Source organism: Podarcis filfolensis (assembly GCF_964270895.1).
Source record: "Podarcis filfolensis genome assembly, chromosome: 7".
NCBI lineage: Eukaryota > Metazoa > Chordata > Lepidosauria > Squamata > Lacertidae > Podarcis > Podarcis filfolensis.
In genome coordinates, this window is record NC_139603.1 from 24,559,573 (window position 1) to 24,584,057 (window position 24,485).

General features: G+C 44.7%; 1 protein-coding gene across 7 annotated transcripts in view; it reads right to left on the bottom strand.

Moving 5' to 3' along the window:
• RNF152 (ring finger protein 152) overlaps nucleotides 1-15,485 on the bottom strand; it is a 57,597-nt gene extending 42,112 nt beyond the window's left edge. Inside the window, exons 1-4 of one of the 7 annotated variants that reach the window (XM_083624114.1) lie at nucleotides 15,211-15,337; nucleotides 14,651-14,740; nucleotides 13,231-13,355; nucleotides 3,897-3,981 (exon numbers count right to left, since the gene is read on the bottom strand). The gene's annotated coding sequence lies outside the window, so the exon portion shown is untranslated. Of the gene's footprint in view, nucleotides 1-3,896; nucleotides 3,982-13,230; nucleotides 13,356-14,024; nucleotides 14,098-14,650; nucleotides 14,741-14,857; nucleotides 15,021-15,210; nucleotides 15,338-15,457 lie in introns of those variants that run through there. The other 6 variants (XM_083624112.1, XM_083624110.1, XM_083624111.1 and 3 more) reach the window with 6 other exon arrangements.
• Between the last annotated feature and the right edge of the window lie 9,000 nt (nucleotides 15,486-24,485).

Consider the following 24,485-nt stretch of genomic DNA (forward strand, 5'->3'; position numbering starts at 1 on the left):
TTAATAATGCCAAGGTTGCAGGTTTGATCCCCATATGGGAAAACTACATATTCCAGCATTGCAGGTTGCTGGACCAAAATATCCAACTCTACAATTCTATGGTTCCAAGGTCTCTTGTGCATCTGCAGTTCTTTCACTTTTTTTTCCTCTTTCACTCAAGAGATAAACAGGGACAAAAACTTTAGCAGGAAATTCTACCCTTTAAGTTCCTTGGAAGACTGGGATTCTTGGAGAAGAAAACTTTTTTTCAAGTATTGTTTTTGAACAGCAAACAAACATCGGTTATTAACAAAACAATAGGTAGTGCAGCAAATTGGCTGGGATTAAAAGGAAACCAAAGAACTCCCAGTGCTCTGTGATCTACAAAACAATCTCTGTAAATTGTTAAGAGAAGGGAGGGGCAGAGAGAAGAAATTCAGCCTCCCTTAACCCCAAGACCATGTCTATAGCTCAAAGCCTTCCTTAAAATGCATTCCCAAGCATTTCATGAGAAATCTTTCCTGTGGTTGAAAGGTGATTATCTCCCTATAATTATGCCAATCTCCTTATAATTTGTCAGTGAGGAACCGATAAAAATTTAATGACCTTGGAAGGAAAACACCAGCAATAGCAGATTAAATGGTATACTATTAAGGCTCTAAACATATTTTACTTAAAAAAGACACACACACCACAGTGAATGTCAATAATAATAGTAACAGGGCACAAAGCGTAGACCTGCTCTGAAAGATGGCAAAGGATTAAAAAAAAGACCTTCTTGCCCTGACCCTCCAAAAGCTAAAACAAGCATATGAAATAGCTTGAGCCTTATGAACTGGATGACAGTATTCACTCCACTGCTATGCAGTAAATATAACATGTTTTAAAGGCCTGAAGAAGAGGAAGCCAGTGAAGGTAAATTAAGTTATATATAAAAAAAGTTGCAGCAGTGCAACCTTCCAAGCTGCTTCAAGGCAAATGGGTTATGGACAGGAAAAAAGAAACAAGTCAATTTTCCATCTACGTCTGCCCCAAATTAAGGCAGTGTTCCTCAGCTGAGCTCAGTAGCATTGCTGACCCTTCTACTTAATTTAAAGGGGTGGCAGTAACAGCAGCCCCTCTCCAGTCCCATTATCTTGGGGGCAGAGAATAGGAGTGGTGGTCTTCTTTGGACTATACACTGGCCTACTAAACAGATTGGGTGAATTGACTTGTTCCACCTTCCACACCACAACAGGAATATTCAACCTCTCTGCACAAACTGGAACGGAACCAGACTTCAGTGCGTCAAGCCAGTACGGCACAACATTCTTTGTCACACTGCAGCGACCATCACACCAGACCCAAGGCTAGAAGTTGATATTGCTAAATAATCACAGTGGTACCTTGGGTTAGGGACGCGGGTGGCGCTGTGGGTTAAACCACAGATCCTAGGGCTTGCTAATCAGAAGGTCGGCTGTTCAAATCCCGTGACGGGGTGCGCTCCCGTTGCTCGGTCCCTGCTCCTGCCAACCTAGCAGTTCGAAAGCCTGTCAAAGTGCAAGTAGATAAATAGGTACCGCTCCGGCGGGAAGGTAAACGGCGTTTCTGTGTGCTGCTCTGGTTCGCCAGAAGTAGCTTAGTCATGCTGGCCACATGACCCGGAAGCTGTACGCCGGCTCCCTTGACCAATAAAGCGAGATGAGTGCCGCAACCCCAGAGTCGACCACGACTGGACCTAATGGTCAGGGGTCCCTTTACCTTTTTACCTTTGGTTAAGAACTTAATTCGTTCTGGAGGTCCGTTCTTAACCTGAAACTGTTCTTAACCTGAAGCACCACTTTAGCTAATGGGGCCTCCCGCTGCCGCCACGCCACAATTTCTGTTCTCATCCTGAAGCTAAGTTCTTAACCAGAGGTACTCTTTCTGGGTTAGCGGAGTCTGTAACCTGAAGCGTCTGTAACCTGAAGCATCTGTAACCCGAGGTACCACTGTATCTGACTTCCTGATATCAAGCGGAGTGTGGAAGAGGGGAACAAGCTTGTATTCTCCTGCTCTGGAGGGAAGGATTTGAACCAACGGCTTCAAGTTACAAGAAAGGAGTTTCTGACTAAACATCAGGAACAACTTTCTTGCAGTAAGAGCTGTTCAACAATGGAAGAAACAATGGAGAGGTTGTGGACTCTCCTTCCTTGGAGGCTTTTAAGCAAGAGGTTGGGTGGCCATCTGTCATGGATGCTTTAGTGGAGATTCCTGCATTGCAGGGGGTTGGACTAGATGACCCTTGGGGTCCCTTCCAACTCTACAATTCCATGATTCTATGACACTTGTGTTTGACCTATAATGAAGTACAGAGGTACCTCGGGTTACATACACTTCAGGTTACAGACGTTTCAGGTTACAGACTCCGCTAACCCAGAAATAGTGCTTCAGGTTAAGAACTTTGCTTCAGGATGAGAACAGAAATCGTGCTCCGGCGGTGCGGCGGCAGCAGGAGGCCCCATTAGCTAAAGTGGTGCTTCAGGTTAAGAACAGTTTCAGGTTAAGAACAGACCTCCGGAACGAATTAAGTACTTAACCTGAGGTACCACTGTACGAGTAAAACATACGCAGTGTATCAGACTTCACAAAACTGTGGCTCGGGCTTCAAGCATCCCAGCAAACACCTATTTCTCGAGGCTACTGCTTTTCAGGCTTCTTCTCCACTCAGTTACTTAAAATGTTGAATTCTTCTCTCTCTACTGCAGGCTGAAGCAGATCAGCTGCTGCAGGTTCTCATTATCAGTAAGCTCAAGACCGCACAAATTTCTAGCCTTGTGCTACAGAAATGCCTACAGGTGTTCTGGCTAGGCCTAGCATTCATTTTCAGTACATATTTGTTAGGTATTAAAAAGCAAATTAACTGGCGGGCCAAGGGTTTTGGGAGAGTTGCCAGACAGGATCATCTGTGCTAATTTGCCAGCCTCTACCCAATTCACAGCTACAGAAACCTGCTCTCTTGTTTTAGTTGCTAATGGAGGCTTGGTGGGGTATGTACCAAACAGTAACACGCAAGACTCTCTGGAAATAAAAATCAGTTTCTGGAAATAAAAATCAGTTGCTGTTCAGAAATTACCCAGCGGATTACTCATTAGAAAAACCAGGTCCTACTTAGAATGCAGGTATTCAGACAAGGGGGTGGAAAGGGAGAACTGCAGCCAATGTTAGACCTACACAGAGTAGACCCATTGAAATTTCATCGGCATGCCTGGTTTAGGTCCATTAATTTAAACTGAGGGTATGTCTCTTGTTGTTGCCACCTATAGCTTTTATCATACTGCACCAGACACACAGGGATGCGGGTGGCACTGTGGGTTAAACCACAGAGCCTAGGACTTGCCGATCAGAAGGTCGGCAGTTTGAATCCCCGTGATGGGGTGAGTTCCCGTTGCTTGGTCCCTGCTCCTGCCAACCTAGCAGTTCGAAAGCACGTTAAAGTTAATCTGGTGAACCAGGTTCGCATCTCCACTCCTCCACATGCAGCTGCTGGGTGACCTTGGGCTAGTCACACTTCTCTGAAGTCTCTCAGCCCCACTCACCTCGCAGAGTGTTTGTTGTGGGGGAGGAAGGGAAAGGAGAATGTTAGCCGCTTTGAGACTCCTTCGGGTAGTGATAAAGCAGGATATCAAATCCAAACTCCTCTTCTTCTTCTTCTTCTTCTTCTTCTTCTTCTTCTTCTTTCCGTGCGCTGCTCTGGTACACCAGAAGCAGCTTAGTCATGCTAGCCACATGAGTGAGATGAGTGCCGCAATCCCAGAGTCGGCCACAACTGGACCTAACGGTCAGGGGTCCCTTTACCTTTACCTTTACCAGACACACAGGCCCGTCCTTCCAATATTACACACAACTGAGTTTCCTTTTTTAATGTAAAAGTTATAGAAGTCAAAACTTCAGCTTACCCTTCATCCTTCTAGCTCTGCAGGAAACTGCGCACAGAAAAATTACCACATGACCCAGGGGAGCCAGAGAGTGCTCAAGTCAACGCTGCAAAACAGACAGCGTTAAGGCAACGGATACATAAGTAAAAATCTCCCTGACTAACAAAATGGTCTTAACAGTTTGTACATGAAAATGATCTTTGAATAGCTAACAATGTGCAAGACTGCCTTGGTCTAAGTTCTCTCGGGCCAGCTTCTCTGCTGTGGTATTTCCAAAGGCAAATGCCTTATAACTAAAATTACAACATAGATCACGCGGATGGGGACAGAGATCTGGTGGGTGTTCATGTTCTCACCATGAGCTCTGCCATTATCCCAACCATTTCAATTTGAGAAGAGGCATCAAGTCACCAAAGGTAGACTGAGCAGAATGAATGAGATGGAGGACTTAGGGTGGTATCCAAAGATCTCATTCTGCTAGCGCAAGGCGCATGTGCTCGCAAAACAGAACTTTCTCTGTCTCTCTTTTGCAGCTCCCCACACGCCTTTCCAAAGGCTCCTGGGAGGCTGGGGCTGACATTGCTGCTGCTGTGAGTGCTGGAAAGAAGACCTGCTCCCTGCTGCAAGGCCCATTTCCACCTGACCTAGGGGCGGGGCTCAGACTCACCTTGAACAGCTAAAAGGGGCTTCTGGAAGGCCACTGGGACATTGCTGGGTTGGGACAACTAGCTAAAATCTTTTAAATGTTTTAAACATTCCAATTTTGGTTCCTCTGGTTTGTTTTTGTCGGGTCGGTGTTGGTTAAATGTTTAGTTGGAACTGACGGTTATTTTAATTTGAGTATTGTTGTTATTATTGTTAATTGTATTTTGGTTGTTTTTGTTATTGGTTTTTATTGATTTGTTGGTCTGTTTGTTGCTTGTATAGGATATTTTTATGTTTCGTTGTGTTTTTGTACATGTTGTAAGCTGGCCAAAGAGGCAGGGGAGACCTAGCCAGATTTAAAAAATATTATCAATATTAATATTCCAAAGGTGAGAAACCACTGAATAAGATTTGGGGAATGTGCAAGAGGGGGGTAAAACAGTAAGTGGAATTGCCACTGTGTCAGCAGAACTGCACTGTCACTGCTTTGGGGATGATCAATGTATAAAACTAGATACTGCCCACATGACATTTCATAGACTGGAATAAGATGCTTGGAGAAAACAGGAGTTCTATCCCTGTTCGCTTATCCTTTCCTTAATTTTCCCTGCTTCAGTCCTTCCACATTTCCCTCTCTTTCTAGACATTGTACCATCAGCTCACTCTATGCTGGAATCTAGACACGTACAAAAAAAAAAACGTTGTGAAAATGCTTAAAAAAAAACATTTTGAAAAATATATGGAATCTGCCATAGCTCACCATCGCCATCTAGTGTCGCATTCGTATAATGCGCTTTACAACACACTTAAAACATTTTGTTTGCAGCTGTATAGCTGAGTCCTGTGTGTCCTCTGCAGTGGGAGCAAGCAGCAGAGCTGAGCAGCTCCATCCAATCCGTGGAAATGCAGTTCCCACCTCCATTCCACACATATTTATCCCATGCTCACTTCTCTTGTGTGCATAGTTGTCAGACCAAGCATGACCAGGAGGACAAGCAAAGTAAGGCACAGAGGTATATTAACCCCCCAAAGAAACCATTTGTTATCAATCTCCAGGGTACCCATCACCAACCAGTGGCATATGACCAAATCTGGTTCACTAGATATTATTTTACGTATTTGTTTGTAAAAGTGTTTATATATCTATACTGATATCTATCTATCTATATCTATATCTATATCTATATCTATATCTATATCTATATCTATATCTATATCTATATCTATCTATATCTATATCTATCTATATCATCTATCTATCTATCTATCTATCTATCTATCTATGTTTTACAACAGTTCTACATAATACAATAAAAATCATATAACAATTTTAAAATCAGCTAACTTACAGAAAGATGCATTCTCACCTACATAAGCCAGAAGAATAAAAAATGCAGTGGTACCTCGGTTTCAGAACAGCCCTGTTTATGAACTATTTGATATAAGAACTTCGCAAAACTGGAAGTAGTGTTCCGGTTTGCAAACTTTACCTCAGTCTGTGAACGGAAGCCGAATGGTAGAAGGGCACTGGCAGCGGGAGGCCTCATTAAGGAAAACGCGCCTCAGTTTAAGAACAACTTTGGTTTAAGAACGGACTTCTGGAACGGATTAAGTTCGTAAACCGAGGTACCACTGTAGCTTTAAAAGTTGGAAGCATAAATGTAGAAGCAACAAGCCAACATTCACCAAATGCCAACCAAAATGCCTGGTATCATTTCTGGAATATATTCTGGCTCTGTTCAGTGGGAAAGAATTTATTAACTGCAGAACAGTCAAAGAACCCATCCTTACTGTCCAGATTAAAAAAACCAAAAACTTGCAGTGGTATAATGGTTAGAGTGGAGACCCAGGTTCCAAAGCTTACTCAGCCAAAAATCTCAATGGGGAACACTGGACTGCACCACATCTGGTTTGGGGAACCTCTAGCACTGCATATGTTGCTTAACTACAACTTCCATCATCCTTGGCTATTGGCTGATGAGAGTTGTAGTTCAGCAATATCTGGAGGACCAAAGGTTTTCCAGCAATAGAGATCAGATTAGTCCGTTTTGGGGCCTAACCCGACCTGCCGGTCAGTTTAATCTGGCTCCTGTGGAAGTTTTTAAAAAAAGCTTAACCCTAAAAAAAAAAGCTCAACAACTTTGGGGTAAAATCATAAGAAAAGCTCAACAACTTCAATCCTAAAAAAAGGTTAACAACTGTGGTAGTCCCTTCGGTCAGCCCTCACGGCCCTTCACTTCATGAAATCTGGCCCTCTTTGAAAAAAGTTTGGACACCACTGGATTATAGACATCTCCCATATATATATATATATATATATATATATATATATATATATGATCTCTACACGGATAAGACTAGGATGTTCTCTCCAATACAATTTGTTTTCTCTGTGTAGGTATATATATATGTATATTCCTCCACATGCAGACAGCATTCAGGCACATGAGTCTCTGCCTACAGCGGTATATGTTTAAGCTCAGCCCCAAAATAGTCCCCCCATAAAGATACTCTCTAAACAAAAGAGTTATCTACCCTACTTGCCCACACATGCATCAGTGTCAATCTGACCTTCTGGAAGGGGAGGAAAAAAGGACCGACTCTCTCCCAATTTACAAGAGCTCCCCCTCCTGATTGCCTATGGGCAATTCTTACCCATAATAGTCAACCAGGAAGAGTGGCTGCTTGTCAGCCTGGCACAGTCCAACAGTTTAGCATTAAGAATGCAAAGTCATCTTATCAGAATCTGAAAATGCAGGCATGACCTTATATAATTTTAGAGTTTGTATGCAGCATCCCTCCACTCTGTCACAACATTTAAGTTCTGTTCACAGAAAGGGCCCCTGAGCAACGGGCGACCACAAACACGAAAAACTGGAAGTGCAAACTTCCAAGTGGTCACTGCCGCCCAAAACATTGCGTTGGTCAACATTAATCTTCTGTGCTCCCGAAATTTTTAACATCGCAGCTGTGCAGGCCTGCTGTTCTGTGCTTCAGCCAGCCATGCCTTCCTAGGGCAGACATAGAATAAAGAACAAGCATCCTGCACCATTAAGAGGAACTTCAGCAGGTATAGCTTGTCATGTTGTACCTCTTCTACACAATTATTAAAGGTTGCAGTTGCTGAATACACTCAAGCCCCTGTTTTTGGATCTCCCCCTTGGGGTTTTCCCCAAAAGGGTGGTTTTTTTGTTTTGGTTTTTTTTTGGTAGTTCTGCAAACTTAGGCTTCCCTAAGCCAGTCTGTACATCTCTCTTGTGTATAAGCAGTGTGCCCTTTCGGCTACATAATAAGCAGCACCTCACAGCCTGTACATCGGAAATATGATTTGCACTTAACCTGATGTAAAAAGAAAAGAGCTTGCTGTGAAAATTGTGACCGAGAAATAACTAAGCTATCGCCCCCTGAGCTATCACTTGCAAATGTTCTTTCTTCACTGAGGCAACTTTTGTACCTTGCAATTAATTTTTACTTTCAGGATGAGTCAACGTTTGAAGAGAACTTCCTTGAAGTGGCCTGCTGGTGTTATTCAAGAACAGCATAATAAGTTATTATGGGTAGGAACAGCTCTGAGGTTTGACAAGAGGACATTCCAACCATACAAAATATGAACCACAGCTTGTGTTTCATAGATGGATAAAAATCAATCACATTTTGAAGCTTAAAAACTTCAAAAGTATTAAGTATAATAATAAAGTTTTAAAACTGATTTTAAAAAATAGTCTTTTTTAAAAAACAACAAACTAGTTCAAATTAAAAGGTTTTTTATGCAAACTTGTTCAAGAGAGTTATGCAGATGTTAAATCTGAAACAAAGTTTTCTCCATGGATCGTTTTTACACAAACACAAATCACACTTCAAAACTCAGTTGTGATATTGCAGCCCATTCCGTGAAGGTTTACTCAGTTTAAGTCCAAAATTAATTCAACCACCCCCAATATGCATAGGATTGAAGCCTAAATTAATGATTTAAATTGCCTTGCTTTTAAAAAATAAATAAACCAGTCCAGCCTAATCTGCAGAAGAATCCTCTACAGGTAATGGTCTTCAAACAAACACAACATTTTCACTTAGGGTTTACTTATATCCCACCTTTATAAAAAGGCAAAGGGACCCCTGACCATTAGGTCCAGTCGTGAGGCGCTCATCTAGCAGCAAACAAAAAGTGATTAAGAAAACAGTATAATCACCATACATAGCAAAGGCAAAAGTACCCACTCTTGTTTCTCCCACTTTGCAAGAAGTAACTCCTGTTGCCTGCAAAGTCTGGGAGAAATTGTTCCGCACTTCCTCCAAATTTGTTCTGCAACTTCTCAACTGTGCCTTTGAAAACCAGTCCTCCATCTCATCACAGCTTCCTTCCTCTTTGCCCTCACTTCCACCTCTCCGCCTCGCTGGCATTTTTTTAAAAAAACACACCATACTTTAAGGTACTCTAGTGAGGCAGCGACTCCAAAATAGTCGGAAGGCTTTGGCTACTGTGAAATATTTTCCCCGTTTCAACTTTGCTCGTTCCCCAACACTTTCCGTCTTAAGACTGTATAAAATGTCAGTCAGTCTACTTGTACAGGGTACAATTGTTACCCCAGAGGATTAGTGCGGTATGTACCAAGCTCTACACCGTGAGAGATTATTTGAAAGAGGTCAGCTCTGCAGACGAGTCACAGTAGCTAATACTTGGAAAACATCACTCATCTTTTAAAATCTCTTTCTACATAATTAGTTTAAGAAGTCGGAGCTTTTCAGTCGGAGGTTTACATGCATTTCACTTCATGACATTTCCTTTGATAGACAGTGCAAAAGGGCTCCTGTTAGCCGAGCAGTCTGGTATCAAAACCCGCCAGAGTCTTTGCAGACTGTAGGATTTGCATGCATGAAAAACAGAGACAAAAATCTCCAAACTCAGCTACTTGCCACAACCTGAGGTAGACTTTTACCTGTAAGAGCAAATACTCTGAACTAACAGGAACTCTGAAGTATGGTATGTTTCAGAAACCAAGCAGCCATGTGGGGTCACCAAATTTGCCAACACTACTCACTGGAAATCTTCCAAGTTGTTGCATGTCTCCATTGTCCACGAGCACATCATTTCTTTGCAACATCTAGTGTAAACACTGCTCACAAATTTGGGGACAGAGTGAAGGGGAGAGAAGGCACAAGTATCTTTATACATAATTCCAAAACTCTGTGCTAGAGTACCCTAGCACAACACAAGAAATAGAAGTTTCTGGAAGCCCAAAGCCCACAGCATTTCTGAAGGGTTCACTGCTGTTGTGTTGCCTGCTTCCCATCAGCTTATGTTGGACTGAATGGTTCAACTTCCTTTTTGTGGCTGAATGGACCATTCAGTCATACTCAATATAGAGAGTAGAACTGCCAGCCCCAGAGGTGGCTGCTGGTATCACTGCTCAAGCCTTGCCTCTTTTTCCAGTCAAAAAGCACACCCAGATCAGCAAGCTGTGCACACAGACAGGCAGGGAAGCAAAAACAGCAAACTGATCCAAGGGGGAACTTGCAGAGGAGAACTGGTAGGGTGGAAGCACAGGAACTCCTTCCCACCTGCTAATCCTCTCCTGAAAAATTTCCCTGCCCTGCATTGGCATCACAAGGCAATCCCAAAGTTTGGAAACCTGTGTTTGCCACATAACAAACAGCTCCAACCCCATAACAAACATTTTCAGCCCCATAACAAACAGTTCCGACTGCCTACACACACACACACACACACACACACACACACACACACACACACAACCAACGCATGTGGTCCAGACAACAAAACAGCCCAGCATACATTTCAAGTTTTAGACAGGTGATGAAACAGGACTGAAACAGAAATTATGTGACTTCTGTCCTCGCTCAAAACCTGTGAGTTGTGCAAGCAAAGTTTCTTACATCTGGGGGACAGTTAAACCACAGGAGTCTAAAAATGTTGAAATCAAGTTAGTACAAAGTCAGAAAACAGGCTATGGCCTCATTTACACTTAGGCCTTGGTTGCACATTACACTAAGCCAAATAAGGGGTTGCCACAATTCCATGGAGCTCACAGCCACTACGTCTGCTATCTGGTCTTTTTCACTCTCACGCCACCGTCAAGATTTGGCTTACGATATAATCCAACCACGGAAGAAGTACAGACCAGGGAGGCTGCCAACTCCTCTCTGAGCAGCAGCACATTCCAGGTGTACCACGGTAAGCCACGGTTTAGTATTATGAGGATCTGTAACAGTGAGCCATAGGGTTGCATGTCTTCCCTGCCCTTGGCCACTCCACTGACCCTCCAGAGAGGGAGTTCAGAAGGTTTCTCCCTCAGATTAACCACAGCTTGCTGTGACATGCAAACCCAGATCAGAATGGCTCACTGAAACAAGCAAACTTTAAGCCAAAGTTTAAAATGGCTGGCTTGTTTCAGCGAACTGGAAGATCAACCTTGACAGACATAGCGTTCAACTGTGGTTCAAGTGAAAGCTCCTCAAGAGGAGGAGTGTGGTCAGTGGCAGACTTTGGGCTCTCAAATTTTGGCAGCGCCCCGTGAAACACTACAATTTGGCACATACACACATACCACCTCTCAAGTTCCATTCTACAAAGTTGTTGTGGCGCCCCCTACAGTATGGCTGCCCTGGTTGCACCACCCTAAAACCACCTCTGCTGTGGCTCATCTATGGTTTAGCATCACATGCAAATGCAGACTACAACTTATGCACTCACACTAAACCATAGAAGCTCTTACTCTAATATTTCTCTTGCACCTTTCTTCTAGCAAGCTCATGCACAAAGCTCCCAGGTGGTGTCCCATCCAGGCATTGACCAGATCCAGAACTGCGTTAGCTTCAGCTAGGTTGCTGCATTGTGTGCTTTGATGACCTTTAATCCCATTAAAGTTAATGGAAATCACGTCATGGACTGTGAAAAGCAACCCTTTTCAGTACAGGGTTACATCTCTGCATTATGTGAGTTTTTACAATTTAGTGAACTCTCCACAGACCTTGTGACTATTCAGAGAACCCGGAGACACACCAGGAAATGCTGCCAGTCGCCCGGATGAGCTTGTCAGGATTCACTAGTGATAACTGGGGCGGAAATAGGAAAATAAGACCTCTTTCAGACATTCACAAAATCCATTTGAGATTGTTGCCACTGAGATGTGAACAGTCACACCAAGTTTGGGACAGCCAAGACATTCCCAGAGCACAAGGCTACTGGTTTTCAGAGAGGTCATTGCACGAACTACCTCCATATTTTCCCCTGAACGCATTCCTATCTGGACCATATTATCCACTAAGAACAGGTCCCATGCAAGTCGTAGTTATTGAAATGCTGATTATGTAGGAGCAGCGCATTACAGACTGCGCCCAAAGTTTTCTCTCTCTCTCTCTCTGCTTTCCTTGACAGCTGTAGAAATGTCACCTTGGAAAAGCGGCAGCTGTTACGAATTATCCACTTAGCTAAGCTCTCCCCCGAGTTCTTTAATTTTATTGCAAATGAAGGCACAAGGTGGGAAAGGAGCACATGAGGAGTGGGGGAGGGTGGATTTGGTGTCCCCCCCCCTTCTTATTTGCTTGTTTCGCATAGATCCAGGTTCTGGTTGCAATCTTATTAATGGTACATTTATTTATTTTAATAAAAATGTTGCAATACTCCTCAATTCTCCCCACAAAAAGTTCCTAACAAAGAGCAGTAATTTAAAAAAAATACCAAGACAAGACTCAGTGAGTGCAGAAGCACAATGACAAGAATGGTACTTGAAGAAAACCAGCGAGAGGCGATCTGGTGATAATCCCTTGGAGGGGACTGTGACCTCAACCTGGGTACAAAGGTTGCAGAAGACCTGTATACATAGTGAAGCCTGCAGATTTTAAAACATGTATGTTATAGAATCATGCCAAGGGGATAATTCAAAAGGCATGAGCAAGATTCTTCAAACCTGGAACCATCGGTTTGAGGAAGGACAAAGAGAAATAACAAATCATAAATAATTTGCCAAGACAATAATGAAACGCGTTTGTGAATTCAAAGGCTTGACAGCTTAATTAACAAATAAAAGCTCAGCTTTCTTTGTTGTGTTTCCTTTACCACATATTGGCCAAACACACCCCTTGCATTCCCCCACTCCCCCACCCCAACTTTGCTGCATTCAAATTTTTTACCAATTTCCAAGCCTATTCCAGCAAAAGATTGAATTGTTTCCAAAGAAAGTCACTTCGGTGAAATTGCCTGTTGGAACAAAACACCACAGCGAGAGTCATCCGTTTACCTTTTAAAATCCGGTTTGCTTTCTCTCAGCAACCTTTCCTAATGAGACAAAGTATATCCTCTCTCCACCCCGCCTCCCCGATTTTAACAAAACCAGAATTTTGTTTCCATAAATAGATGGGCAAGGAAGAGAGATTTCAAGTTGCCTTCATTTCTTTGCCATTGTCAAAGCAAAAGAGCTTCGGGGGGGGGGGAGGAAAGCAGCCCATCAAGACTGCTGAACGTTTGTCTCCTTTGAGAGGCATTTTAAGAGGAAGAGAGACCAGTCTCTATTCCAGCTTCGTTCTACGGTTATGTGTTAATGAACTGTAGGGCTCAGCATTGCTCAGTTAAAAATCAGCCGTGATGCAACCACAGACACAGAGTTCAACAAGATCTCGGCGCATGGCGTTGCTCCAGAGATAGCAGCATTAACGCAGCAACAGATACGGAACGTATTTTCGGCGGCATTACCTGAATCTCTCATTGCGTCTCGCTCATCCTTTTCTGCATGATGATATCAAGGAGGCGAACTGTTCAGCTGCTTACAGGCGGAGGCGACAGCCAGGAAGCACAGTTGTGACAGAGCTTTGTTCTGCCTGCAGTGAATTACAGGAAGCCAGGGTTAGACAACAGCAGCAGCAGCAGGCAGCAGCAGCAGCAGCAACAACAAATTAAAAAACCAAAGTGTCCCTTTTTCAGCCTGGATTTGCACATCTATTGGGAGACGGAGGACCAAAAGGGGCGGGGGGCAGGGGGGAGGAAGAGTCACGAAACGGGACTGACGGGAGAATATTCCATTGCATGTTTGCCGGATCTCTATTTAACGAGCAAGCAAGTTGAAATCTTCTCCATCGCTCTTTCGTGAAGCAGCCTACCCCTTCGGGCGACCCCCCCGCCTCCTCGCCAGCAAGAGAAACAGACACTCTGTAGCTATTACAGATTAGACTTGATGTGGACAGAATATAGTTGCCTGCCTGGATGAAGCTATATATAAATACAGCCGCTGATCAACTTGCATAATCAGACTGTTCTGTCACCATCACCTCCACTCCCTAGCAACCCAACTCACCACCACCAGCTCCCCCCCCCCTTTTAAAATAATAAAATAAAAGGCGAAAAGGGCGCGTGGGTTTTCAGAACGGCACAAGGCACAAAAGCCTTTTACCCCCCTCCCAAAGATAACACGCAAACCCTTTTCTGTCTCTTTCTTTAAAACAAAAACAACCCCCCCCAAAAAAAAAACCGACCCGCAATGCTTCATATACCCTAAGCTCTTGCTCTTTTGCCTTGCCCTTCCAGCTTCACCCCTGTCAGGCAGAATCTGGCCAAATGGAAAAAGAAAGGGGGTCACACACACACACACACAAAACCAAACATCTGTCTCTTCTTGTGCTGGCCCCTCCTCTGAGAGGTGTTGGGGGGGGGGGGAGAGAATCCATGCTGGGAGGTACAAAAAGAAAACATAACACAGCCACAACCACCCCCCCCCAAGATGCAGCTGGGTGGCTTACAAGCTAGCTAGCTTCCTCGCTTGAATTTCTTTTTTTGCTTTTAAAGTAGGGAATGATTTCATATATATGCTTCCTTAACTGTTTCTAGAGAGTGAGCAGGGTGGATGGGGAGTAGAGGCTTGCTGGTTCGCAGATTTGGCCACTGCTCCAGAGAAGGCATCTAAGGACATATTGCATCGCACCAAAACCCTTCTCTTCACACACAAGCAACTTGCCAGCACTCAAACCCCACTGTACGTGCCCAGCGCCCCCCCAATCCCCAGACCTCCCCCCAATATGCCTATGAGCAGGGTAACCCTCTATGCATGCCTCCTCAAGGGATAAGCCCTGCTGAGTAGGGCTTACTCCCAGGTAAGGCTGCAACCCCAAGCCCCGCTTACCTGAGAGTGAGCCCCACGGAATTACTTCCGAGTAGACAGGGCTAGCTTTGGGTCATTAGTTGCTCCTGCAAACCCTGACATGCAGAAAACCTGAGGAGGAGAAGATGGAAGCAGACTTTTTTTAATATATATGTATATTTCCCCCCACCCTTTTCTGTTGCTTTTCTTGGAAATTACAAAACAACTCTCCTCCACAAACACACACACCCCTCTTGCATGACAAATCCTCCTTTCAAATCAGACTCGTCGCTGCATTCAACAGTTTGGATGGGAAGGCTAAAAGGTTAACGCTGGGGGAGGGAAGAGGAAAGTCGACGCTCGCTGGCCCTTTTCTGCATAGATGTCCGAGATATGTATAGTGTGCGCTTATCTCTGCCGCCGCCACCCCCGGCCACTCCACCCCCCCTTTTTTTTTGGTCCAAATGCAACCCCCCCTGCTAGCAAGCCAGCTGGAGCTGAGGCAGGATATGACTTTGGAGGCTGGTTTTCAGATAGAAATATATATATGTAATGGTTTTAAAAGCAAGCACGCGTTTTGCACAGCTCCGCAGAGCTCCTACCCATTCATGCAGCCTGCAGCCTCTGAAATCTTGCCTGATCCGCCGTCGGCAGCAAATTGAAGACGGAGGAGGCGAGGGAGGGAGGGGGATGCTTGCCGGAGAGAGCCTTGAATGTACAAGAAACTGGAGGCGGGACGGGAAGGATCCGCCCCCTCCCTTCGCGTCCCGCCCCTTTCCTGACATTCCCCCCCCCCCCGCACCTCTCTCACCTTCCCTCCCCGTTTCCCAAAAAACCCCACTAACGAACCATTTCCCGCCCATCCAACTCAAGCTTCCGCCGGCTTTTGCCAGCGACAGAGGCAGAGGCAGCATCTCAAACGAGTCGCGGCATTGTGGAGTCGGAGGGGACACCGAGGGTCATCTAGTCCAACCCCCCTGCAATGCAGGAATCTCAGCTGGATCATGGAAGGAGAGAGAAAGAGAGAGTCCAACAAGTCTTGTGGCAGGCAGTTCCACTGTCAAGCAGCTCGTGTGGCATCTTTTTTATTTTTTAAGAACATGTTTATTGTAGCGTAATAAGCTTCCAGGGGCCAGAGTTCACTTCATCAGACGCACAAGGTGTTGTTCACAGTTGCCCAGGGGAATTTTATGTGGTGTACGTGTGTTTCTGCGTGTGCAAAAATGCCAACTGTCTGCAAACCTACAGCCTGTGACCATCCTAAAAGCCATTGTGTTATATGGTTTGCTAATTCTGGGCGATTGTAAAAGTACCAAGGACTGTGGGACTCTTAATCTAAGGGTTGTGGGTTTGAGCCCCATGTTGGGCGAAAGATTTCTGCATTGTAGGGGGTTGGACTAGATGACCCTCAGGGTCCCTTCCCACTCTACAATTCCATGATTCGGTGGTAAATCAGTGGCTGTGCAGTGTAGTTGGCTACGGTGGCTGGATCAGGACCTGGGGAGACCAGCGTTCAAATTCCCACCCAGCCGTGAAGGAGGATGGGGCGAGGAAGGAGAGCCCCATGTACAACACCACTTTGAGCTCCCTGTAGGATAGGAATGAAATTTATTAAGTAGTGGGTGGACAGATCAGACGACACAGAGAACAAAATTAATAAGGGAAGTTTTTAATGTTTGATGTTTTATTCTGTTTTTAATCTGTTGGGAGCCACGCAGAGTGGCTGGGGAAACCCAACTGGATGGGTGGGGTATAAATAAATTAATAATAATAATAAAAAATAGATCTTAACACATTGTAAATCAGGTTGCTTTTGCAGCTGCATGCAGGTAACAATCTCCTCATCCCAGTTTTTCGTTTGCGGGCAAGGAAAGGAGGAAGTTCCTTAAGTTCCATTCAGTATTGGGATGTAAAAAAGGAGAGAGTGCCTCTGAGCATGTCTGCAACGCATCGCCTGCAGCAGTTGCGCACGAAGACAGTGACTGTGGTGGAGCAGTAGACTCTTCATCTCAACAGTTGTGGGTTCAAGCCCTGCATTGTGCAAAAGAGTCTTGCATTGGACTAGATGACCCTTGTGATCCCTCTTTCCAACCCTATGATTAGGCAAATTATTTTACTGGTTTCTCACTTTTCACCCTCAATCATTCACCAGCTGCATCATGCAGCCAGACATTCAACAAGTGACGCTCTCCACATCACTACCCTTCCTTGCTGCTGCCTGTTGAATTTCACAGAGCTCGACGCCATCTTTCAAGAATCCCCACACCCTGCTGGCAGCAGCCTGGACCATCCCGATGGAGACACAGAGATTCTCAACAAGATGGCGGCAGAAAAGATGGTGGCAGAAAAAACAGAGCTGGAACCTTTGTTTAACTCTTCGGAATACTTTTATTCAGTACCATTGTTCAGAATCGCAGACCTCCACAAAGTGTAATATTTGTAATCATTATATAGTGGTACCTCGGGTTAAGAACTTAATTCGTTCCAGAGGTCTGTTCTTAACCTGAAACTGTTCTTAACCTGAGGTACCACTTTAGCTAATGGGGCCTCCTGCTGCCGCCGCACCGCCAGAGCACAATTTCTGTTCTCATCCTGAGGTAAAGTTCTTAACACGAGGTACTATTTCTGGGTTAGCGGAGTCTGTAACCTGAAGCGTCTGTAACCTGAGGTACCACTGTATATGCAATCACCCCTAAGCACAGAGAAAAAGAAACAAATTATGTGTGTCTCTCTTTGGATGCAGTGGACTGGTAGGGCACAAGGCAAGGAGGCCAACAGTAGGTGGAGCCAGAGCCAACTAAATCTGGGTCTGTTCTGCTCTGCTCCTCTCTGTGTTCCAGAAAGGCACCATTGAGACTAAGGAGGAAGAAGCTGGCATGAGATGGCAGGCAGTTGGGGGCTGGTGATGGGCAAATTGTGGTTGGTGGAGGCATGTCCCATTTGCCCCAGTGGACCAGCTCCACAGAATGGAACTTGCTTCTGAGTAACCAAGCAGAGCATTGCACAGAGGTCTCTCATCCAGATAACCTGTGAATTCAGCATTCGTCCTGATTTGCTTGCACAATGCGGTGGTTAAATGGGGTGGCATGCAGCTCAGTTTTACTCACAGCTGATGTGTGAGTAATGGTCGTAACGTGTTTAGTCATTTCATGGAATGATACAGTTGGAAGGGACCCTGAGGATCCAGTGGTGTAGCGTGGGTTGTCAGCACCCGGGGCAAGGCAAGTAATTTGCGCCCCCTAACCTGTGGATTTGCGCCCCCTAACCCGTGGATTTGCGCCCCCTAACCCGTGGATTTGCCCTAACCCCAGATGTTGTGCCCGGTGCGGCCCGCCCCCCCTGCACCCCCCACGCTACGCCACTGTGAGGATCATCTAGTCCAATGCAGGAATACGCAACCTGCAGGGATCGAGCCCGCGTCCTTGGCATTACCAGCACCAAGCTCTAACCAGCTGAGCTATCTGGAAGCTCATTGGGTCTACTGCAAATAAACCTCCATTGAATGTGTCTGCTTTTTATTGCCCACATGGGGAAGTCATAGTACCATGAGCATTCGTCCTTGTTTGCATGTGGGAGATTTACACGTCTTCCTGTTAATCATTTGTTCAACCCACACTTCTCGGTCCAGTTTCCCAGTCCCTTTCCTAACTGCAAGACGTCTGGGTGGTTTTTTTTTTTTAATAGATCTGTTTTGAGCTTAGGGTGATAGAGCCCTTTAACTGAGCCAACTCTCTCATAAGGTGGTGGACTCTCCTTCTTTTGGAGATTTTAAAGCAGAGGTTGGATGGCTATCTCTCTGGGATGCTTTAGCTGAGATTCCTGCATTGCAGGGGTTGGACTAGATGACCACCAGAGGATCCCTTCCAACGCAACAATTCTATGATTCTGTGATTCAGTATGTGCTTGAATCACTCCCTCAAAATAGTGGCAGTCTGAGTGCACCATGAGAGAGAGAGAGAGGAAGAGACAGAAATGACCGTGCTTAGTAAAGTATTAGTGTGTGGTAGCTGTCATGGAAGAATTATAGCATGGCTTGCTACTACAGGTTGTGTTTATTCTGGATTTGGCTGCACAGTGTGGGAATGAAAGTAGACTATAGAATGGAAAGATAGGAGTTGTGTCAGCAGAAAATATGGAAGAGAAACAAAGGCTGGAGGTACCAAGTCCATATGTTTCGTGGACTTGGCAACAGACCTGCCAGATAAGAGCAGAGGTGCAGAACTCAAAGCAAGTTATATATAATAGGCTGAAACCTGCATATGCACCATAAACTAGCATTCACACACACACACACACACACACACACCCAAAAGGATCTTGGAAACTGTAGTTTACGTCTCATGGAGCTACCATTCCCAGCACTCTTAACAAAGTACAGCATTCTCTGGAGGTAAAAGTGCTCAAAATAAATACAGTATATGTGTCTCTCAGCAAATATTTAAGTAAGCGGGCTAATCTGCTAAAATAAAACTATTTCAGAAAACTATAGGGGGTGTTGGACTGCCAAGAGTTCTTTTGGATGCTGGATGTTTGCAACAGCTTCAGCAGGGCCGGTTTGCAAGATCTTTTATCCTAATTCGCCCTGAACTCATTCTAATACACAAGATTAGTGGCTCTAGCAATTTATGACCCGTGTGTGATCTTTCATGTAATAGCCGCAACATAAGAATTGGCCCTGGATCGTAAGAAGAATCAAGCTTGCTCTTTGCCCTGCTTTGCATCCCATAATTTGCCCTCGTATCCATTCAGGTTAGCTGGAACAGGTGGAATGTGGAATGTTCCAGCCAGCCAGCCAGCCATGCCCTCCTACAGGATACTCCATTCTGTTCCACTGTCTGCCCCAAGTATCAGTCAGCATCCTGCACATTTTCAAGGGGGGGTTAATGGGTCACTGGCAACATAGTGTTGTTGTTTAATTTACTGGATATTCTATGGAAAGCATAAATCCAGATAAAAAGTGTGGATTTGCGGGGGGGGGGCAGGTGCAGACTGGGATTTTGACATCAGCTAGGAAAAACTTGCATGTGGTTCCACAATAAACATCTAACTGGGCTGTTTGGGAGATTTCCCCCCACCCCCTTAGGGTTTTCTTTTGTTGTTCCTTAGACCCCCCCCCTGCTGATATCTCCCTCCAGTGTGTGGCTGTCACTGTTTTGGCTACATTAATTATCACCTCTGAATACCAGAAATATCTATTCAAGTTAGTTAGTACTGAGAAGAGCTACTTCTTCTCTGCAGAGTTTCATTAGCCAGAGGGTTGATTAAAGAATTAATTTTAAGACCATTTGTTTTGTCATAAAAGCTGGGATGTTTGTTTTGTGTTCGTTCTCAAGGAATTGAGCTTCCTTGAGTGACCCAGGAAAAAAGGAGGAATGATTTCTCTAGGGCTTGACCATACCCAGACAGAGGTTTGTTTGTTTTTTAGTTCCTTTTTGCTTTCACATTTCCAACAGAACTGCTGCAAATAAATATTGCATGAGCAATTTGGGCATAATTCTCTTTCTGAAAGACAAGGTAGCAGGTGGAAGATTTTTCTAAAAAATATTTTACCCAGAATGACTGGAAATCTAAAAGTCACTCACATGATTGGCAGCGTCGTGAAACAGACTATTGAAAACATTGCTTAGTATTGAGTAACATGAAAATTCTGCCTATGATATCTACTCAGAAGTAAAGTCTACTGAATTCAGTGAGACTTACTTCGTTGGGATTGCAGGCTAATTCCACACTTTCAAAGTCACTGCTTGCAATTGCAGTTATTTAATGATGATTATGTATTTGTGAACTAACCCTGCATTATACTGAAACCAATTGGGCATGCATCCCTGCAACACAACGGAAGAATCTGACTATTCTAGGACTTTCTTTTGAGAAGTGATCAGAAATAATCCCTTGCAGTGCCCCAACTCTAGAACTTTCTGAGATTTGTGAAAGCCTGATTTTGAACCTCATTCAGGGACCGTTCTCTGTTTGGTGATTATTCTTTCCATAGGAATAACATTATTTTAGTGGTGTAATTCTTAGACATACATTATATATTTTAAATTTACTAGTTTCCCATCTTTATGCAGGAATCATGTTTTGAAAGGCTGTTAGATATGTAGATTGGCAAATTCTAATTCTCAAAATAAAATAATAGCTGTATCTACAGTATTAAGCACTTTTTATTATTCAGTGAAATTTTTTGTGTTTGGGTATGTCTTGCGTAGGGCCTCAATTCTTTCTCTCACTTGCTTAAAGGTAAAGGTAAAGGTAAAGGACCCCTGACAATTAAATCCAGTCACGAACGATTCTGGGGTTGCGGCGCTCATCTCGCTTTACTGGCAGAGGGAGCCGACGTTTGTCTGCAGATAGTTTTTCGGGTCATGTGGCCAGCATGACTAAGCCGCTTCTGGCGAAACCAGAGCAGCACACAGAAACGCCATTTACCTTCCTGCCAGAGTGGTACCTATTCATCTACTTGCACTGGCGTGCTTTCGAACTGCTAGGTTGGCAGGAGCTGGGACCGAGCAACAGGAGCTCACCCCATCGCGGGGATTTGAACTGCTGACCTTCCGATCGGCAAGCCCAAGGCTCAGTGGTTTAGACCACAGCACCACCCGCATCCCCCACAGTATTTATTGTCAAGGGAAGTGATCTATCATCAGGCCTGACCATTGGCAGTGTCTCTGAATTACAGAATGGATTTTCATTATGTTTGATTCAAATATCCATTTGTTTTATTTTGTTATTTGATGCCACCTAGGAATATTTGGTCAGCCCTAAATATTTTGTTTTGTTATGAAAATGGTGGCCAGGATGTAATTTAAGGCAGCAGTCCTATATACAATCTGTCACTGGGGCTTTCCTCAGAGTCCGCAGAGGAGAGGTTTCTAATTAAAGTGTCCTGACAGTTGACCCAACAATCACCAAGCCTGAGCCTCACCGATTTTCCAAATAAGAGGAAATGACTTTTGGAGCCATAAGCACCAATTTCCACCCCCCGCCCTTCTCCAAAATTAAACTCTGGGCAGGTCTAACGATCCAATCCTGCCATACACCGGGAGGTTATTGCTTGCTCAGAACAGCTGGTGTCTGTTCTGCATTCTGATGCAGGATCCCACTGTGAGCAGCAACACAGAGATTCTGCACTGATGAGAAGGTCCGCTTACATATGCATAAGACTTTGTGCGCATGAAACAAGGCAGATTGGGAGGTGAGGTACGGCAGATGAGTGATATACAGCGTGCTTTCAGTGTCATAGGTTGAGTCTCTGGCATCTCTACCTGCAAGGAGCTGTGTTTATTTTGTCAGACAAGCAGAGATGACTGAGTTAGACGGAACATGGTTTGTCACAATATAAGAAATCTACATATGTTTGGAATCTGGGTGGGCCATTTACCGCTGATCTCTGCGGCATCAGACTGTTCATATATGCATTTGATATCAGAGTTGCTACGTGCCTCTGAATAGAGATGTGAATGGTTGTCCGATTCCTACAACACAGAATCACAGAATTGTAGAAGGGGAAGGGACCCCAAGGGTCATCTAGTCCAACCCCCTGCAATACAGGAATCTCAACTAGATCATACATGACAGAAGGCCATTTGCTTAAAAACCTCCAATGAATGAGAGTCCACAACCTCTCCATTGTTTGTTCCATTGTCGAACAGCTCTGACTGTAAGAAAGTTCTTCCTGAAGATGGCTATTAAATCTTCTCTCAGACTTCTCTTTTCCAGGATAAACATACCCAGCTCCTTCAACCGTTCCTCATATGGCTTTGTTTCTAGACCCTTGATTATCTTGGCTGTCCTCCTCTGCACAGGTTCCAGCTTGTCAACATCCTTCTTAAATTGTGGTGCTCAGAACTGGACACAGTATTCCAGGTGTGGTCTGACCAAGACAGAATAGAGTAGGACTATTACTTCCCTTGATCTGGGTTACAAAAATTACTCTTGTGTAGTGTTTTGTGGTGCAGGGATTGCACATGCTAGACCTTTTCAAAACATGAATTCAAATACCTGGAAATAAATAAAATCTTAATCTACGTCAAAATATTCAATTGATAACCCCCTAAACTGACATAGAAAAAGACAAATTCTAATCGATTAAAGACAAAGAAGTTTGTTTTAATAATAACAACAATTTTAAAATAGCCAGGGTTTTCTTCAACATGCATTCACACACACACACAACATCCTTAGAAGGAGAAAGACAAGTAAATCCTGACACAGGATTGTAAGTCCAGAAATGCACTCTTTCGGAAAAACATGGCAGAGTTTGACAAAAAAAACCTTGGCTCTATGGAACTGACATCACATAACACGGGTCAGTATATTCCTCATGGACATGAATTCTGTGCAATCCTAACAGTTGCTTCCATTTCAGCTGCAACAGAAAAATAAAAACAACACAGTTTCCCAGCAGCACGAGCGTCTGCTAGAGCAGTTTTGCACATGAAATGAAGGGTCATGGTTTTTACTAGTTCACTAAAGTCATATCAGTTGACATTGATCAGATATGATTGCATGCCATGAAATATGCTGAAGAAATCAACATCACCAACCGTTTACAGACCTGGCTGCTATATCAGCACAAACCCAGGATTCATTTGTCCCTCTTGCTACTTGTCAGGACCTACCGGCTCTCAGAGCCCGACTTGGCTGGGATCTTTTCCTGAAGAGGAAGGAATCCCTCTCCCCAGGGGCGTCGACTTGCCCCCCACATTGAGGGGGCGCAACCACATGACGTGTCACATGACGTCGTGTGCCACATGTGCTGAGGCGAGGCAGGAGGCGTGGAGGGCGATCTTCGCACTGCCGCCCTGAGCTCCTGGGCTCCCGAGATGCTGGGCGGATGCTGAGACGAGCAAAGCAAAGATCTCACTCATCCCAGCTGCTACCCGGTTACCCGGGCTGCCGGAGGCTGGGGCCCAGCAGCAGTGGAGGATGGCAGCCCCCCAATATGGGGGGCGCAGCCCCCGCCTCACAATATTGGAAGAGCTGAAGCCGCCCCCTGTCCCCTATACAGTGGTACCTTGGGTTACAGATGCTTCGGGTTACAGACGCTTCAGGTTACAGACTCCACTAACCCAGAAATAGCTGTTGTTGTTGTTTAGTCGTTTGGTCGTGTCCGATTCTTCGTGACCCCATGGACCAGAGAACACCAGGCACTCCTGTCTTCCACAGTTTGGTCAAACTCATGCTGGTAGCTTCGAGAACACTATCCAACCATCTCGCCCTCTGTCGTCCCCTTCTCCTTGAGCCCTCCATCTTTCCCAACATCAGGGTCTTTTCCAGGGAGTCTTCTCTTCTCATGAGGTGGCCAAAGTATTGGAGCCTCAGCTTTACGATCTGTCCTTCCAGTGAGCACTCAGGGCTGATTTCCTTAAGAATGGAGAGGTTTGATCTTCTTGCAGTCCATGGGACTCTCAAGATTCTCCTCCAGCACCATAAATCTAAAGCATCAATTCTTCGGCGATCAGCCTTCTTTATGGTCCAGCTCTCACTTCCATACCAGAAATAGTACCTCGGGTTAAGAACTTTGCTTCAGGATGAGAACAGAAATCGTGCACTGGCAGCAGTGGGAGGCCCCATTAGCTAAAGTGGTACCTCAGGGTTAAGAACAGTTTCAGGTTAAGAACGGACCTCCAGAACGAATTAAGTTCTTAACCCGAGGTACCACTGTACCTGGCTCACCTGCCGCTCCCCATGGAGGTTGAGAGGAGAAGGAGAGGGGTACCCTGAGACAGCCACTACAAAGGGTAAGTCATCCTGTATGGAAGGCATTGAACAGATACTGTCCATTCAGGTATGTGGTAAGAGGTACCATATTTATTTGAATGTAATGCTCCCCTTTTTGGTCCAATTACGTCGTGAAAATGAAGGTGCGCATTAG